The following is a 14793-nucleotide window of genomic DNA, read 5'->3' on the forward strand; positions in this document are numbered from 1 at the left end:
TCTTACCTGAAATTGGATTACTTTTTGAGGTATACTGCCTGCCTACTGCTGTAATATCTTTTTTTTTTTTTTTTTTTTTTTTTTGAGATGGTGTTTTGCTCTTGTTGCCCAGGCTCAAGTGCAATGGCACGATCTTGACTCACTGCAACCTCTGCCTCCCAGGTTCCAGTGATGCTCCTGCCTCAACCTCCTGAGTAGCTGGGGTTACAGGCATGTGCTACCACGCCTGGCTAATTTTGTATTTTTGGTAGAGACGGGGTTTCACCATGTTGGTCAGGCTTGTCTCAAACTCCTAACATCAGGTGATCCACCCGCTTCGGCCTCCCAAAGTGCTGGGATTACAGGCGTCAGGCACCGCACCCGGGCTGCTGTAATATCTTAACCAAAAGCAAGATATCAGATTAGATAGAGCTGGGATCCCCAACCCTCGGGCCATGGACGGGTACCAGCCCGTGGCCTGTTAGGAACTGGGCAGCACAGCAGGAGGTGAGAGGCAGGCAAGTGAGTGAGGCTTCATCTGTATTTACAGCCGCTTTCCATCGCTCACCTCATTGCCTGAATTCCACCTCTGGTCAGATCAGCAGAAGCATTAGATTCTCTTAGGAACGTGAACCCTATTATGAACTGTGCATCTGAATTGTGTGCTCCTTAGGAGAATCTAATGCCTGATAATAGGTCACTGTTTCCAGTCTCCCCCAGATGGGACCATCTAGTTGCAGGCAAACAAGTTCAGGGCTCCCACTGATTCTATATTATGGTAAGTTGTATAATTATTTCATTATATATTACAGTGTAATAATAATAGAAAGATTCAAGCGTGGTGGCTCAAGCCTGTAATCCCAGCACTTTGGGAGGCCGAGGTGGGCGGATTACCAGGTCAGGAGATCAAGACATCCTGGCTACAGTGAAACCCCATCTATACTACAAAAAAAAAAAAACAAAAAACAAAAAAACAAAAAAACCCACAAAAAACACAAAATATTAGCCAGGCATGGTGGCGGGTGCCTGTAGTCCTAGCTACTTGGGAGGCTGAGGCAAGAGAATGGCATGAACCCAGGAGGCGGAGCTTGCAATGAACCGAGATCGCGCCACTGCACTCCAGCCTGGGCAACAAAGCGAGACTCTGTCTCAAAAAAAAAAAAAAAAAATAATAATAATAATGGAAAGAACGTGCACAGTAAATGTAATGTGCTTGAATCATCCTGAAACAATCCCCCCCACAGGTCTGTGAAAAAATTGTCTTCCACGAAATAGGTTCCTGGTACCAGAAATGTTGAGGACCGTATGTCAGCTTTGAAGAAATGATGTAATTGCTTGTTGGAATGAAGACATCTAATTGAAATATCTGGCATATGGCCTTGCTCATCCTAATCCATATCTAAGAGTAGATCAGGATTCCCTGTCTAGTCCCAAGTAAGGATTAGGATGATCAAGGTAATTGTGACCGTGCCACAGTGACACTGAAAACATATTATTTATTTATTTAGTCACACATTCAAAAATAGTTGTTAAGCACCTTAATATATAAAACAGCTGATACATTGTAATACGTATAAATATATACTGCTTTACTTTAACACAAGCTTGTCTAACCCTTGGCCTGCAAGCCACGTGTGGCCCAAGACAGTTTGGAATGTGGCCCAACAGAAATTCATAAACTTTCTTAAAATATAATGAGAGTTTTTTGTCTGAATTCTTTTTTTTTTTCTTTTTTTAGCTCATCAGCTATCGTTAGTGTTAGTGTATTTTATGTGTGGCCCAAGACAATTCTTCTTCTTCCAGTGTGGCCTGGAGAAGCCAAAAGATTGGACACCCCTGATTTAACTTTTAACCATGGTTTATAATTGTTGTCTCTTTTAGTGACTTTACTACCTCTGAACTGAAAGCTTTCTAAGAGTGGCATGTTAGTTTGCTGCTCTGCCTCCAGCCCTTAGCATGGGGAGTCCGTATACCTCTGTAGAGAGAATGAATGAGGTGTGACCCTGAGGTGGTTCCACTAAAGGGTTTTTGATAAATGAGAGTGAGTTGGGAAGTCCTCCTAGATAAAATTTCCCTCATTTTATAGATTTTTTTTTGCCTGAGAAGTGGTTATTTAATAATCTCTATTATACAAGGAAATCTATCACCTATGAGCCAAGAGAAGGCTACATGGTTTTTTTAAAAGGTTTTGTTTTAAAAAGGGCAAACTTCGAGGTGATTGTGAACATGCCAAAGTGACACTGAAAACATTTTATTCATTTATTCAATCATGCATTCAAAAATAACTATCGAGCACCCTACTGTATAACGCACCTGATATACTGTAATAAGTAGAAAGAATCTTTTATGCTTAAAACTTACAGCGTTGGGGGGAAAAACAGTCAAATAAGTAATTCATGAAACATTGGCATATCTAAAGTCGTTAGCACAGAACAGAGGCCTTGTGTTTGTGGAACAGATAGGACTAATGTGTCATCCGTGGTTCATTTTGTAGAGATGATTACTCATGTGTGTGCCATGCCAAAGGGCACTGACCATAATAGTGACAAAATTTTTGTGTACTTATTTGTTTTTCCATTACAATGAAAGATGCTTGAGGTCTAGTACTCTGTCTTCTGTGTTCATGTATTCTTTATCAAGTTCACTGCAATTCTCTGCACAATGGACCTTCAGTAAAAGACATTCACAAACTGACCCTTCCCATCTTCTGCTGGATGTGCAAAAGATTAGTAAGACAGCAGATTCAATAAAGGTCACTGACTGCATAGAGGGGCATTGATTCATTGAGAATTGACATATTATTTTTCCTTTACCTATTCTTATTTTTCCAATCATCCTGTGTGTTTTCAAACAGTCCATCGAAGTATGGATGCCAGTGTACTTACCTTTTGTAATGAGTGTAATAAGACTCACTGGAAGCCTCTGCATAGTATTTTGGGAAGAAATCTCTATTTTGCAATTTTGAATGTTTCTGAAATTTAAATTTCTAATCAGTTCCTTTTTCTGTGTTCTGCTGAGAAATGCGTAGGTTCAAAGATTTATTCAAACATCTCATATACAAAGTAAGTTCTGAAGCTGAGGGAAAAACATGCTTGAAGGGGGTCTCAGTAGGGTGACCCTCCAACTCTTCTCAGTAACAAAACTGTAATCTACTGAGATGATTACGGAACCTGCCCTTCTTTCAGCTGCCCCAGTTTTATCCTCACCTGCTGACTTTCTTTACATTTCATTGAGTCTGACTCTGCAACTAGACTATAAGCCTCTTCGAGCTATATTCACTTTATCATGTTTCCTTAAGAGGGAAAAGTATTTGAGAAAGTTCTGTTTACTTTGTGACCTAGGATTATGACTTGATTACGTAATTACTCAGAATGTTTAGAGCCTAAAGTTAGATAACAAATTAAAGTTGCCTTTAATTTCTGACACTCTTTAATAGAATGTCAGAAAAGCTAGAGAAAAGAGTACAGTAAAAATGTGAATATTCAGATTATATTTGAGTTTATTCAGCATGTTATAATGGAGAGCTCATAGGCCTAGGGGACTGAGAGGCTGACATGTATACCCTGGCTTGTCTATTGACCTTGTAGCTACATTTAAATCCTGAAAGCCTCAATGTCCTCATCAATAGAAAGGGGATATTGAATCTACCTATATCCCAAATTGTTGTTATAATGGAATAAAATAATTTATGCAAATCACTTAGCAGAGTGCCTGACTCTTGGCAAACATTAAATAACTTTTAGTTTCTTTCTAATTCTTCCTATTGTCCAGCATACACAGTTCAACCAAGACAGACTCTAGCAGAGAACAGTAACTGGTTATCAGTTAACCATTTAGTTGGAATAACTAAGCCTTAAAAATAACTTGCTTCCCCTCAGTCATGACTCTATCCTCTTTTTTCTTGTATGTCTTTTTAAAAAATATTTCCTACTCTGTAGCATGAGCAGCTGCTGAAAGCACTGAGCTAAGATAGAATCTTTCTTTTCATAAACTAAATCTAAAAGACAAAGTGAAGCAAAATACTGAATCTAACCTCCCACTTAAAAAAATTCTCAGAGGCTTACCCTCACAAACAAGCTACAAGGACTTCAAAGTAGGACTCAATCAGTAAGCAGTGATAGCTTAGCAATTACTTATTGCATGAATGTCTCTAACATAGACTTATTTCTAGTCTACATACAACCTCACTTATAGTGAAAACAAATCAATGAGAAGTTATATTCTGCTTCAAGTGAATCCTCATAGACTATAATTCCTTTATTATTTGCAGCAGATTGTTTTTTCTGCCTGTGGAAAAGCATCCTAATGCAAAAAAAAAAAAAGACATTAATATTTTCAGCATTCAAGGTCCTATGATGTACAAGATACTTTGCTAGTAACTGTAGGAGATAAAAAGATTCAGACAAATTATAATTTCATGATCATTACAATATCATAAGATATAATAACTATAAATAACTTCAGTAGCGACAGGGTTTCACCATGTGGCCTGCCTGGTCTTGAACTCCTGGCCTCAAGTGACTTGCCCATTTTGGCCACCCAAAGTGCTGGGATTACAGGTGTGAGCCAACGTGCCTGGCCCTCAAGTGACATTTTCTTAAACCAGATCTAATTTATTGGAATATACTAAGGATATAGAAGAATGATATAATCGTTAGAATTTTTTAATCAACAGATACAAATACCCTGTATTAAAAATGACTGCTGTAAATGACCATAAATAACGCTGAAAAATCTTCAACAGGAGCAGTCAACTCATCAGTAATACATTGATGTAAAAAGTGATCAATCCTGCAGTATAATCAATTAAAACCATTCATTGCCAAGGACTTTATTGTAACTTACTGTCTTTCATTAGTACGAGTTACATAACTCTTACTTTGCATACATGTTTTAAAAGGAAACTTTTCTAAGCTGACTTTATTAAAAAGTAACTATAGACTTAGTTTATATCCTAAATAAGTAAACTTTTTTTTTTTTTTTTGCTATAAATGTTGTATAGTTTGCACTCAGGTTGACTATGCAGTTAGTAATTTTTGTGGGAAAATGAACACATCTAAAAAGGATACACTTAAAGAGACACATTGTGGATCACTTTTTCCTGGTTTGCATAGGACTGGGGATTAATGATTGACATTGGAAAGTCAAATTTTGTATCACCTTGCAGAAAACACTTCTCCAGTGAATAAGGAAACAAAATGGAAATCTATTTCTGAAATCTGAAACTGCTACAAGTTTGATGTTCAATGACAAACCAAGATTAGGCAAATAAGTCTTTAAAAACAGTCCCTTTAATATACTGATTTCCTTTCCTTTGGATAAATACCCAGTAATATGATTGCTGAATCATCTGGTTTTCTATTTTTAGGTTTCGGAGAACCTCCATGCTGTTTTCCATAATGGTTACCAACAGTGTATAAGAGTTCCCTTTTCTCCACATCGTCACCAGCATTTGCTACTTTTGTCTTTTTGGTAATTGCCATTTTAATGGGGATGAGATAATATCTCATTACATTTGATTTTCATTTCTCTGAGGATTAGCGATATTGAACATTTCTTCATATATTTCTTGGCCACTTTTATGTCTCCTTTTGAGAAATGTCTATTCAGAGTTTTAAAATCAAATTATTAGATTTTTTCTGTTGAATTGTTTGTTTCTTTTATATTCTGGATATTAACTGCTGCTCAGATGAAGAGTTTTCGTGTATTTTCTTCAGTCCTACAACTTGTCTCTACTCTGTTGATTGTTTCTTTTTTATTTTTATTTTTACTTTAAGTTATGGGATACACACGCAGAATGTGCAGATTTGTTGCATAGGTATACATGTGCTATGGTGGTTTGCTGCACCTATCAACCTATCATCTAGGTTTTAAGCCCAGCATGAATTAGGTATTTGTCCTAATACTCTCCCTCCTCTTACCCTCCACCCCATGACAGATCCCAGTGTGTGATGTTCCCCTCCCTGTGTCCATGTGTTTTCATCGGTCAACTTCCACTTATGAGTTTCTTTTGCTGTGCAGACACTTTTTCGTTTGATATAATCTCAGTGATCTATGTTTGCTTTCATTTGTGCTTTTGAAGCGTTCCATATAAAATCTTTGCCCAGTCCAATGTCCTGAAGTGTTTCAAGGAAAAGAAATTCATGTATTGAAGAGATAATCTGCACCCCCATGTTTACTGCAGCACTGTTTACAATAGCCAGGATATGGAATCATCTGAATGTCCATGAACAGATGAATGGATAAAGAAAATTTGGTAAATAGATGTACATGCACAATTGAATATTATTTAAACATAAAAAGGAATGAAATCTTGTCTTATGGCCTGTTCCCTAGAGCCAAGGTACCATAAAGCTGTTCTTTTACCCCCATCCCAGTTGCTGGTGCATTCTTCCCTCAGAGTCAAGCTGAAGTGGTGCCCTGCCGTCAGGGACCTGGAGCCTTTTAACTGTGGGGACACTCATGATCTGGTGCCACATCTGAGGCATCAACCCATTTCCCAGGGACCTCAAGCCACTGGCATACTGGGGCAGTAACCTCCTGCCGTGTGCAATAGGTAAGGCAGCAGCCTACACCCTGCAAATATGAGCCTCTGGCCCAATGAAGCAGTTGTACCTCTAAGCATCATAGCTGATGCCACACCCTGAGCCCAGTGATCTAGAGGCTCTGCTGACCCATGTAGCTGTACTTTTCTGGGGCTGAACAGACACAGTGCCTTTAGTCCCAGGGAATTAGAGCCTTGGCTGAGCTGTGGTTATGCATCTTCCAGGTCGAAAAACCCACAGTGCCCTCCCTACCTGGAACTGTACTAGACTCCTACAGTCTGAGCTGCCAAGACATCCCACCTCTTCTGGAAGTGGAGGCATCACTGTACTGCTCCCTGTCCCCTGGGGCCTAAATCTTATCAGGAACTTACATCCTTTCTGCTATACCTGGGCTTATAAAGTCTGAGATACTCCTGTGTCCTACCATTTCCAGTTCCAGAGTCACCACCTCATGGTACCTTATGGAGCCCACCTGTGAGTGTGCCCTGTTTGTTCTGGGTTCCGAATTGCACCTGTGCCTAACTCTCTGGGGCCTGAGCCTTTGTATCACTTCTTTTTTTTCTTTTTTTTTTTTTTTTTTGTTCAGATCCATGCTGGTACCTCCCAGGGTCAGAACCATAGCTACATCCAAGCTCCTGGGATGAAGCGTGTGCCTCAGAGAAACAGGCCTCAGCATAATGGGAGAATTGCATTCTCTTTTGCTTTGGAGAGTGAGCCTGTGGCCTCAAGTTCTGGGAACTACAGTGTTTTGACAAAACCTTTAGCCCAGGAACCCAGTTCCACAGCTGCTCCAAGCACATGTGTCCTATATTCCAGTGCTACTATATTATATACTGTATTATATTATAGTGCTGCACTATATTCCAGTGCTGCTTGAAAGCCATGTCAGACCCAATTTCAAGGAAAATCCCCAGCTAAGACTCCACACTATGAGAAAAACAAGAATAAGAGGATCCCTAAAGCTTTGCCCTTAATAACCTATGCAGCCACTATTACTGAAACAGATTCCTATAGTATAGGCCATGTAAGCACCTCCAGTCATCACAAACAGACATTGATCACAGCTGATGAAGCTGAATGTAGATTAAACCACTGTGTCCACATGGAGAGTTGCTTGCACGCTGTTCAACCTGTATGTGAAAGTCTCCCCCTATGAAAGCTGCTCTGTAAAGTTTAGAAGAAGTGACTGCACTGTTTGATGCACAGACATCAATGCAGGGACACAAGAAACATGAAAAGGCAAGGAAATATGACTCCGCCAAAGGAACACAATAATTCTCCAGTAACTGACCCCACAGAAACAAAAATTTACAAATTGCCTAAAAAGGCATTCAAAATAATGATCTTAAGTAAATTTAATGAGATACCAAATAATAGAAATAAATGATTTAATGAAATTAGGAAAACAATGATCTGAATGAGAAATTCAAATAAGAGCTATATAAAAGAATCAGACAGAATTCTTGGAGCTAAATAATTCAATCGATGAAATTGTGTGTGTGTGTGTGTGTGTGTGTGTGTGTGTGTGTGTGTGTATGGTGGAGGTTTGACAGCAGACAAGATAAAAAAGGAAGAATTTTTGAACTGCAGTATAGGTCTTTTGACATGACTCAAAGGAAAATTAAAAGAGTTAAGAAAAAAGCTTGCAGGCCTGATGGCACACCTTTAAGTGAATAAATATTTGATTATTGGAGTCTCCAAAGACATAAGAGAAAGACAAAGGAACAGAAAGTCTATTTAACAAAATAATTTCTGAAAATATTCCAAGTCTGGGAAGAGATATGGACATCCAGATCCATGAAGCTCAAGGATTTCCAAAAATATTCAACCCAAAGAGATTCCTTCTGAGGCACATTAAAGCAAAACTGTTGAAAATCAAAGATAAAGAGAGAATTTTAAAAGCAGTTAGAGAAAAACATCAAGCCACATGTAAGAGAATCTCTATTAGACTATCAGCAGATTTCTCAGGAGAAATCTTGCAGTCTAGAAGAGAATGGAATTTTATTGTCAAAGTGCTGAAAGGAAAAAAATAAATCTATCAGCCAAGAATAGTATACCTAGCAAAGCTGTCTTTCAGAAATAAAGAAGAAATACTTCTTTGACAGACAAGCATAAGCCAAGAGAATTTATTACAACTGGAGCTGCCTTACTAGAAATGCTTGAGGAAGTTCTTCAAGTAGAAACCAAAGGATGATCATTACTGTCATTAATACATATGAAAATATAAAACTCACTGCTAGAGGCAAATACATACTCAAATCTTTAGTGTTCCAATACTTTAATGGTGTTGTGTAAGTCATACATATCTCTAGTATGAAGGTTAAAAGTCAAAATCATCAAACATAACTAAAACTGTAATGTTACAAAGTACACAATATAAAAAGATATAAATTGTGACATCAAAAATTTAAATGGGATAAAAGTCTCGAGTTTTTGTATATAACAGTAATAGTAGACTATAAGATGCCTTTATCAGCCTCATGGTGACCACAAAAAAAAAAAAAAAAAAAAAAAAACCTGCATCAGATACAATAATGATAAAGACAAAAGAAACAAAGGTTAGCACTACAGAAAATTATCAAATTATAAAGGTAGATGACAAGAGAGAAATAAAGGAACAAAGAAACTACAAAAGAAGCAGAGAACAAGTAGCAAAATGGGAGTAGCAAGTCGCTACGTATCAGTAACAACCTTGAATGTAAATAGATCACATTCAACCAATCTGTGTAATTTGATTGGATAATTTGATCCATTTACATTCAACACAGAGTAGCTGAATAGTTAAAAATCAATAGCCAACGATATGCTGCCTAAAAGAGACCCACTCAAGCTTTAAGGATATACACAGGCTGAAAGTGAAGGGATGGAAGATGATATTAGATGCAAATTGTAATCAAAGAAAGCAGTCATGTCTATACTTACCTGATAAAATAGCCTTCAAGTCAAAAAGTAACATATCAGACAAAGAAGGTTGTGACTAAACGACATGGATCAGTTTATCAAGATGACCTAATCATTGTAAATACATATATACACAACATTGGATCACCTAAATACATAAAGTATTAATGAATATGGGGAGAAATAGATAGCAGTACAATAATAAGATGACGCTTCAGTACCCCACTTTCAACAATGGATATATTAACCAGAGAATTAATTAGCAAATGCTGGACTTAAATTGCACTTTTGACCAAATGGACTTTGCATACATATACAGAACTTTACATCCAGCAGCAGCAGGAAAATAGACATTTTTTTCCAGAATATATGAAACAATGATAGGTGATAAAACGTTGTGGTTTTTTTAATTATTTCTTCTTTATTCAACATTTTTTTATAGTAATATGGACTCATGTATATTTATTTTATGCTTTTGGTTATAATCCAATGCTATTTAGTTTTTGTTTTCTTCTTTTTTTATTATTATACTTTAAGTTCTAGAGTACATGGGCACAACGTGCAGGTTTGTTACATATGTATACATGTGCCATGTTGGTGTGCTGCACCCATTAACTCATCATTTACATTAGGTATATCTCCTAATGCTGTCCCTCCCCCCTCCCCGCACCCTACAACAGGCCCCAGTGTGTGATATTCCCCTTCCTGTGTCCAAGTGTTCTCACTGTTCAATTCCCACCTATTAGTGAGAACATGCAGTGTTTGGTTTTCTGTTCTTGCGATAGTTTGCTGAGAATTATGGTTTCCAGCTGCATCCATGTCCCTACAAAGGACATAAACTCATCCTTTTTTATGGCTGCATAGTATTCCATGGTGTATATGTGCCACATTTTCTTAATACAGTCTGTCACTGATGGTCCAAGTCTTTGCTATTGTGAATAGTGCCACAATAAACATACGTGGGCATGTGTCTTTACAGCAGCATGATTTATAATCCTTTGGGTATATACCCAGTAATGGGATGGCTGGATCAAATGGTATTTCTAGTTCTAGATAAAACATTTCTTTAACAATTTATGAATATTTAAGTCCTATTGAGTATCATTTGTGACAATAATTGTATGAAACTAGTAATTAGAGAAATCGTGAAAAATTCATAAATTTCTGGAAATTAAATGACATGCTCCTGAACAACCAATGGATCAAAGAAGAAATCAAAAGATAAATTACAAAAAGCTTATCCACCATGATCAAGTGGGCTTCATCCCTGGGATGCAAGGCTGGTTCAACATTTGCAAATCAATAAACATAATCCAGCATATAAACAGAACCAAAGTGAAGAACCACATGATTATCTCGATACATGCAGAAAAGGCTTTTGACAAAATTCAACAGCCCTTCATGCTAAAAACGCTCAATAAATTCGGTATTGATGGAACGTATCTCAAAATAATAAGAGCTATTTATGACAAACCCACAGCCAATATCATACTGAATGGGCAAAAACTGGAAAAATTCCCTTTGAAAACTGGCACAAGACAGGGATGCCCTCTTTCACCACTCCTATTCAACATAGTGTTGGAAGTTCTGGCTAGGGCAATCAGGCAAGAGAAAGAAATCAAGGGTATTCAGTTAGGAAAAGAAGAAGTCAAATTGTCCATGTTTGCAGATGACATGATTGTATATTTAGAAAACCCCATTGTCTCAGCCCAAAATCTCCTTAAGCTGATAAGCAACTTCAGCAAAGTCTCAGGATACAAAATTAATGTGCAAAAATCACAAGCATTCTTACACACCAGTAACAGACAAACAGAGAGCCAAATCATGAATGAACTTCCATTCACAATTGCTTCAAAGAGAATAAAATACCTAGGAATCCAACTTACAAGGGATGTAAAGGACCTCTTCAAGGAGAACTACAAGACACTGCTCAGTGAAACAAAAGAGGATACAAACAAATGGAAGAACATACCATGCTCATGGATAGGAAGAATCAATATCGTGAAAATGGTCATACTGCCCAAGGTTATTTATAGATTCAATGCCATCCCCATCAAGCTACCAATGAGTTTCTTCACAGAATTGGAAAAAACTGCTTTAAAGTTCATATGGAACCAAAAAAGAGCCCGCATCTCCAAGACAATCCTAAGTCAAAAGAACAAAGCTGGAGGCATCATGCTACCTGACTTCAAACTATACTACAAGGCTACAGTAACCAAAACAGCATAGTACTGGTACCAAAACAGAGATATAGACCAATGGAACAGAACAGAGTCCTCAGAAATAATACCACACATCTACAGCCATCTGATTTTTGACAAACCTGAGAGAAACAAGAAATGGGGAAAGGATTCCCTATTTAATAAATGGTGCTGGGAAAATTGGCTAGCCATAAGTAGAAAGCTGAAACTGGATCCTTTCCTTACTCCTTATACGAAAATTAATTCAAGATGGATTAGAGACTTAAATGTTAGACCTAATACCATAAAAACCCTAGAGGAAAACCTAGGTAGTACCATTCAGGACATAGGCATGGGCAAAGACTTCATGTCTAAAACACCAAAAGCAACGGCAGCAAAAGCCAAAATTGACAAATGGGATCTCATTAAACTAAAGAGCTTCTGCACAGTAAAAGAAACTACCATCAGAGTGAACAGGCAACCTACAGAATGGGAGAACATTTTTGCAATCTACTCATCTGACAAAGGGCTAATATCCATAACCTACAAAGAACACAAACAAATTTACAAGAAAAAAACAAACAACCCCATCAAAAAGTGGGCAAAGGATATGAACAGACATTTCTCAAAAGAAGACATTCATACAGCCAACAGACACATGAAAAAATGCTCATCATCACTGGCCATCAGAGAAATGCAAATCAAAACCACAATGTGATACCATCTCACACCAGTTTGAATGGCAATCATTAAAAAGTCAGGAAACAACAGGTGCTGGAGAGGATATGGAGAAATAGGAACACTTTTACACTGTTGGTGGGATTGTCAACTAGTTCAGCCATTATGGAAAACAGTATGGTGATTCCTCAAGGACCTAGAACTAGATGTACCATATGACCCAGCCATCCCATTACTGGGTATATACCCAAAGGATTATAAATCATGCTGCTATAAAGACACATGTACACGTATGTTTATTGCGGCACTATTCACAATAGCAAAGACTTGGAATCAACCCAAATGTCCATCAGTGACAGACTGGATTAAGAAAATGTGGCACATATACACCATGGAATACTATGCAGCCATCAAAAAGGATGAGTTTGTGTCCTTTGTAGGGACATGGATGTAGCTGGAAACCATCATTCTTAGGAAACTATCACAAGAACAGAAAACCAAACACCGCATGTTCTCACTCATAGGTGGGAACTGAACAATGAGATCACTTGTACTCGGGAAGGGGAACATCACACACCGGGGCCTATCATGGGGAGGGGGGAGGGGGGAGGGGGGAGGGGTTGCATTGGGAGTTATACCTGATGTAAATGACGAGTCGATGGGTGCTGACGAGTTGATGGGTGCAGCACAGCAACATGGCACAAGTATACATATGTAACAAACCTGCAGGTTATGCACATGTACCCTAGAACTTAAAGTATAATAATAATGAATTAATTAATTAATTAAAAAATAAATAAATAAAAATATATAGAGAGAGACAAACAACAATGGGAACACAACATACCACAACTTATGGAGTATAGCAAAAGCAGTTTTAGAGGAAAGTTTATAGAAATAAACGCCTACATTAGAAGAAATACCTCAGGAAAAAATAGTCTAACATTAAGCCTCAAGGAACTAGAAAAAAAACAAAGTAGGGGAAGGAAATTATTATTAAACATGAGAATAGAAATAAATCACATAAAGAATAGATAAGCCATACAAAGAGTAAATAAAACTAAGAGTTTTTCTGAAGAAAAAAGAGTTGTCTAACCAAGAAAAAAAAATACTTAAATGAATAAAATCAAAGATGAAAGAGAACAAATTACTGCAGACACTTTACAAATAAAAAGGATAATAAGGGACTATTATGAACAATTAAATGCCAAAAAATTGGATAATCTAGGTGAAAAGAAAAAATCCCTAGAAAAATACAACCTACCAAGATTGTAGGTATCACCTTGATACCTAAGTCAGACAAAGACCTAACAAGAAAAGAAAACTACAGACCAGTTTCCCTGATGAACAGTGATACAAAAATTCCTAGTAAAATATTAGCAAATAAAATCCGGCAACACATCAAAAAAGATTGTGACCAAATGAGATTTGTCCCTGGCACTCAAGGCTAGTTGAATGTATGCAAATCAATCAATAAGATACATCACATTAACAAAATAAAAAATATAAAACATGTGACCATCTCAATTGATGCAGAAAAAGCACTGCCATACTCCAACATCCTTTCTTGATAAATACGCTCAACAGTTTAGGTATAGAAAGAAAGTTCCTCAACATAAGGGTCTTTTATAAAAAACCCACAGCTAATATTATAATCAATGGGAAAAGACTGAAAGTTTTTCCATTGAGATTTGGTACAAGGCAAGGGATGTCCACTCTCACTACATCTACTCAATATAGTACTGAAAGTACTAGCAAGAACAATCAGACAAGAAAACAGTAAGAACAAAGGAAATGAAATGCCATCGAAGTTAAAAGGAAGAAGTAAAATTATCTCTGTTTGCCGATGAAATAATTCTATATGTAAATAAAACCTAGAATTACACAAAGAAACCTCATAGAACTAATTAATGAATATGACAAAGTTGAAGGATACAATATTGACATACAAAAATCAGCAGCGTTTATATACACAATTGAAAACCCAACCTAACTAAAAAAGACCTTAAGAAAACAATTCTATTTACAATAGCATCAAGAAAAATATATATGGGAACAAATTTAACCAAGGAGGTAAAAGATCACTACACTGAAAACCATAAAGCATTTAATGAAAGAGATTGAAAAGACACAAAAAAATAGAAATGTATCTTGTTCTCATGGATAAGAAGAGTTAATATTTTTGAAATATTCATAGTATAGAAAGTCATATGCAACATTTTCTTAATCCAGTCTGTCACTGATGGACATTTGGGTTGATTCCAAGTCTTTGCTATTGCAAATGGTGCCGCAGTGAACATACGTGTGCATGTGTCTTTATAGCAGCATGATTTATAATCCTTTGGGTATATACCCAGTAATGGGATGGCTGGGTCATATGGTACATCTAGTTCTAGATCCTTGAGGAATCGCCATACTGTTTTCCATAATGGTTGAACTAGTTTACAATCCCACCAACAGTGTAAAAGTGTTCCTGTTTCTCCACATCCTCTCCAGCACCTGTTGTTTCC

At 37.2% G+C, this 14793-nt stretch overlaps 1 protein-coding gene across 12 annotated transcripts in view; it reads left to right on the plus strand.

Moving 5' to 3' along the window:
* LOC105487680 (cytochrome c oxidase subunit 7B2) overlaps positions 1 to 14793 on the plus strand; it is a 170047-nt gene that overhangs the window by 87804 nt on the left and 67450 nt on the right. For 3 of the 12 annotated variants that reach the window (XM_071093644.1, XM_071093641.1, XM_071093646.1), the window contains one exon: positions 5147 to 5247. The exons of the other annotated variants lie outside the window; for them this stretch is intronic. The gene's annotated coding sequence lies outside the window, so the exon portion shown is untranslated. The remainder of the gene's footprint in view (positions 1 to 5146; positions 5248 to 14793) is intronic. 12 annotated transcript variants of the gene reach the window in all.

Source organism: Macaca nemestrina, chromosome 3, assembly GCF_043159975.1.
Source record: "Macaca nemestrina isolate mMacNem1 chromosome 3, mMacNem.hap1, whole genome shotgun sequence".
Classification (NCBI taxonomy): Eukaryota; Metazoa; Chordata; class Mammalia; order Primates; family Cercopithecidae; genus Macaca; species Macaca nemestrina.